Here is a 5,672-nt window from a genome sequence, read left to right on the forward strand (position 1 = left end):
GTCACGACCCGATTTCTCAAGTCATGATGGCGCCTACTTTAACCCACCAGTAGGCAAGCCAAGCCATAGTTCGGAATGATAAGTAACGAGCTAACAGGCAGAGACCAAATAAAGGATTATGTATAATAATAATAAGTAAAAACTAAAAAGGGAGCATATATATTATATCAAAACGAGAGAAGAAAAAAGGACCAACGATACAATGAATCCTCCCAAAACCTGATAAGGTCAGTATTAGAGCCACTACTAACAGATACCCAAAGTACTAGATAAAAAAATAAAATAAAATGTACATAATATACACAAGCAGTCTCGAGTGCAAAAGACTAATTGAAATAAATAGAGGAAGATTAGTCTCGGATGATAGCAAGCTCACCCTGCTCTGAATCGGTGATGGAAGGTAGGAACCACGTTAATGTCGACTGCTGTTACCCTGATTTGCATTCGAAAAAAATGCAGAAGTGTAGTATGAGTTCCAAAAACCATGGGTACTCAGTAGGCATCATTGGCCGACTGAGCTTAATACAGAAAAGGTATAACTACAATGGGAGGGCATAATCTGAATTATTGGTAGATAGGGATGGAAAGATAAAAACTACCAAGCTACGCAACGACTGTAAAGGAATAAACTTATGCGATACCAAAAAATAATAATGCAGTAATAATAGATAAATCAAACATAACCTAACTGGGCCCTCATAAATCCGCTAGACACACTACATAACCTAGTTGGGCCCCCATAAACCCGCTAGGCACACTGAAGAAGATAATTAACTCAACCGTACCCCCATAAGTCGGTGGGAAACACAAGTAATGAAAATAAACATAATAATCTAAAACTGCGGTGATACTAATAAATCATTATAGTCATCAAGATATGCACCGGACTTGAACCGGAATTCATAGTACCCATAGTAATCAATTGCCGGACTCATACCGAAACTAATAGTAACCATAATAGTCAATTGCCGAACTCGAACCAAAACTCATAATAGACAATTGCCGGACTTGAACCGGAACTCATAGTAACCATATTAGTCAATTGCCGAACTCGAACCAGAACTCATAGTAACCATATCCACCAAAAATATTAAAATTCATACCATATCATAACAATGTCAATGTCTAAATAATCATCTGTTAATCTTAATTAAAAAGGAATAAATTCAAGATTTTGAAATTAAATAAATATATCATATGCCTATATTATCATATGCTTAATATATACTCTTATACATATATGCCTTTCAAATAATTATATATACATACATGTTTCATATAACTATTTCTAAAGGTATAGGATGATTAAGAGAAGCAATTATATATATAGATACAACTATACTTTCAAATAAGAAGTATTTTTACGTCCCAAAGTAATAAATGTTATATTATATTAAAAGATAATTTTCTAAAAAATTTCTAGAACGAGATCCTAATTCGGATAAATAAGACAGTTTATATATATCAAAAATACGTATCTATAAGAATTTATTCGAGGCTAACATAATAGTTTACATTTTCAGCAATTAAGCTCAATCTAAAAATAAGAAAAACTTAGCCTACCTGAACGCCAAAATTATAATATCTGTCCATAAAACCTCCAAATAATATATCGCTAAAATCCGAATTTGAATAATAAAATTTTAATTTAACGATCAAATGATGCCAGAATATCTCGCCCACAACCCTTTGCTACAAAATATTTAAATAAACGCACAGTATATATTAAGAGCACTGGCTTAGACGGCCTTTTGTTACAAAGAATTTTCTCTCTTTTTCATTGACAGATTGTACTGCCAAGCATATATATATATATAAATACTAATTTAGGTGTAAGCGCCTTACGCGTGTACCTCACTTTAATAAGTTCAAATATTATATGAAACAGGATATTTGTTTAAATAATAAAGATGAATATAATAATTAAATTTAATATTTTTTGAGTATGTTTGGATAATTTATTTATTAAACCTAATCTTTACCAAAAATATTTTTAAAAGTCGATTGATAATTATCTACCATCTGTAAATTTTAACAAAACAATACAATGATAGAGACATCAAAATAATACAATTAAATCTAACCTTTATACACAAAAAAAATTTCAAAGTCGTCCGACACTCATCTACCACTTGTAAACAATAACAAAATAATACGATAATAGGGATATCAAAATAATACAACTAAACTTGACATTTACATAAAAAAAAATTCCTCAAAGCCGACTAACATTTAACATTTATCTATCACCTGTAAACTGCACCAAAATAATACGATAAAAGTGATATCAAAATAATATAATTAAACTTAAATTTTACACACAAAAATTTCTCAAACCCTATCGAGATTCATCTACGAACTGTAAACTACCACAAAATAACAAACTAATAAGATATTACGATAATACAATTAAACCTAACCTTTACCTAAAAAAAAATTCAAAGCCTACCAACAATCATCTAGCATCTATAAATTAAAATAATACAATAACATAAAAAAGATCAAAACAATACAATTAAATTTAACATTTACACAAGAAATTCTTCAAAGTCAACGGACATTCATCTACGACTTGTAAACTATAAAAAAAAATATAATAGTGATCACAAAGTTTCGATTTTGATCCAACTAATTCTTGTCTGAGCAAAAATTTTAACCCCAAAGAATGATTTGAATGAAAACAAAGAAGATATATATATACACACATATTGAATTCTATTATGATGATAAAAACAGTGAGGAAGTTGAGGATTAGAAAATCAAACATCGATCCAATCGAATCAAGTTAAATGAGCATCAATCTTTTTCTTGCACCTCAAAAGAGAACCAAAGCTAACACAAATACCACGTAGATTACTCGTATTTCTGCACAAAATAGAACACAAATATCACGTAGATTGTTATTATCTCTGTTCAAAACAAAACACAAGTATCATGTAGATTGCTAGTATTTCTGCGCAAAACACAAATTAGAATCACAATCAATGAGGATGGGAAATATTAATTAATCTTCCTACCATATATTTTAGGAATCTCATATATTTTAGGAAATCTAATTGAAAGAAAAATATTAATTAATTTTCTTACCATATATATTTTTGAAGTCCCACATATTTTAGTAAATCTCATTAATATAATAAAAAATAATTAAATAATAAATTAAAAAAATAATGAAAAAATAATTTTATCTAAAAAACAAGTCTTTCAATGAAGTATAAAAAGTTTAAATAACTTTTCTAACGATTATCACTTTTAATATATTATAGATATAAATATGTACAAAAGAAGATAAAGTAAAGTGGACACATGTGTTAAGCCATATGTTGCTGTCCACAATCCTTTCCACGTGTACGGTTCAATTAATTTTTCTACATTGTATACATAATCGCATATTGCATAAACGCATAATAAAATAATTATAATATTTTAAATATATCATAATTAATAGAAAATTATTTCTAATAAAATCTCTATTATATAATAATAATATTTTAATATTTTTAGATTTATTATCTTTATTTAAAATATTAATAAATAATAAAAAAATTTATTATAAAATAATATAAATATATCATCACTTAAAGAATTTTATAAATATCAAAAATATTTTAAAAAGATACTAAATTATATTTTTATCAAATTAAATAATCCACAATATATTTTGATAGTACTAAAATTATATGAAACTAGAGTAAAATGTCCGTACCGGTCATTACAGCATCTTTCGTTGTTTTTTTCAGCCTTTAGTTTTGTTTACCGCTGGTGTGCTTTTTCTCGAAGTATCTATGCAGATGCTGTTAACTTCGACTTACTCTTGGCACTTTTACCCTCGAATCAATTTGCTGCTTCTTTAAAATTTTCAATCTGCTGTTTCTGATTTGCCAGGTATTTTAGCCACTCTATGAATTAGCATAAATCGATTGCAGGACAGATATTAATGATCAAGAAAGAAATCTAGTAACGCGTCTAACTTGGCAAACCATCGGAAGTTGGTGAACAAACCCCTTATCTTGCTCAGGTAAATTTAACCAATCCTTTTTATAATTTTCAAAATAATTTCCCGAAACAAATGCCTGATGAGATGATTGATCCATCCTCCGATGTTATTCACCATATTCACATAAAGTATCTATTTATACTTTGTGGCATTGTAGGTATATAGACGGCGAAAAAGGAATTAAGAAACACTTTGCGGCATTCCATTTGCATGATCCTGCTCCTGTTTCTGTTATTATGGATGATTTTGCTGATATTTTTTGGTCAAGGTTACTTCATTTCTAGCCAATCCCACTCCCCCGAAACTAGTTTTTGTCTACTGTGTGTCTGCATCATTTTTATGTCGGGATGTTTTTCAGAAACTGCAAAGAGAGATACAATAATACTTGAGGAAGGGATTTGGCGATAGTTCACGTATTAGCCTTATATCGTAATGCCATTTTGTATGCTAAGTGAGCAAGCAAACTTTCCTTGAATATTAGTCATTTGATGCACCTTTTCTAGTGTTATCGCTTACTAGTTTTGAAATCAACATTTCTTCCTTAGTGAAAAGGGGACATGTTGGCTTCTACTGTCTACACAGTCAAAGGTAACTTAGCTACTCTTCTTGTTGATATTTAGCTAATGGTTGTGTTTTATTTGTTGCTGCTTTATGTTCACCTTTATTTCTACCGTCTTTCAAATACTTAATTCTTCATATGGAAGGGGATGGCTTCGGATCATGTCTTAATTTTCCAGTTTCTGTTGTTCGTATAATTGGTTGTAATGGCTAAATTGAGTTGGTGAAATACCAACAAAGTTTCTGCCTCTGGCATACATAAGAATTTCAATAACTTTAGCCAATTTGATAGTTGTTGTAACTCAACGAATCTCTCATATCTCCCTCAGGTATAGAGCTGTAACAAGTGCATGTTATCAAGGTGCAGTTGGCGTGATGCTAGTCTACAAGTTAACAAAACGCCAGTCATTCGATCATATGGCTAGATGGCTGGAGGAACTAAATGGTCATGCAGGCAAGAACATGTACACGTATAATGCTCATTGCGAACAAATGTGATCTAGGAAGTCGTCAAGCTCTACCAGTCGAAGATAGGGAGAATCTTTTCTTTATGGAAGCATCAGCCTTTCAATCCACAAACGTCGAGAGTGCATTCATGACTGTTTTAACAGAAATTTATAAAATCATTAGCAAGAATACGCTCACTGCAAACCCAAGAGCTGATTATGGAAAGTCACAATCTTTAAAGGGAACGAGGATCGTTGTTCCTTGACAGGATTCGGATTCTGATGGCAATAGTGGTGGCTGTTGCATGTCGTCGTGATTTTTTATTGAACTCTGAATGTCTTTTTATTTATCCGAAATCATAATATGAAGTTGCCTTTTGACATTTTTTAATATTTTTTATTTCTTTTATATTATCCTACCTTTTCTTACACAGCAACGAGAGGTAGAAGGCAGATAAATTGTAAGTCCAAAATTATAAAGAGAGTTTAATAGTTGAAGGGAGGTGTTAATTGTGTTGAGCTGTGAACTCAATTCTTATCCAGCGTATTGAGTTAATTTGAGAAGGTTCTTGTATCCTGGAGGGGACAAGTCAAAGTGTGTTACTACTGGACCGGAGAAACAATTACCGCAGTGGGCTTGAATAGATATCCGCGCCTCAGCCAAAGAAGAA

General features: G+C 30.9%; 1 long non-coding RNA gene across 1 annotated transcript; it reads left to right on the forward strand.

Annotated features, from left to right (window-relative positions):
- The first annotated feature begins 3,702 nt into the window (after positions 1 to 3,702).
- LOC124887676 lies at positions 3,703 to 5,392 on the forward strand. Its single transcript, XR_007045518.1, has 2 exons — positions 3,703 to 4,018; positions 4,155 to 5,392. It is a non-coding gene; the product is annotated as an uncharacterized LOC124887676 (long non-coding RNA).
- The last annotated feature ends 280 nt before the right edge of the window (positions 5,393 to 5,672 follow it).

This window comes from Capsicum annuum, chromosome 10 (assembly GCF_002878395.1).
Source record: "Capsicum annuum cultivar UCD-10X-F1 chromosome 10, UCD10Xv1.1, whole genome shotgun sequence".
In the NCBI taxonomy this organism is placed as follows: Eukaryota; Viridiplantae; Streptophyta; class Magnoliopsida; order Solanales; family Solanaceae; genus Capsicum; species Capsicum annuum.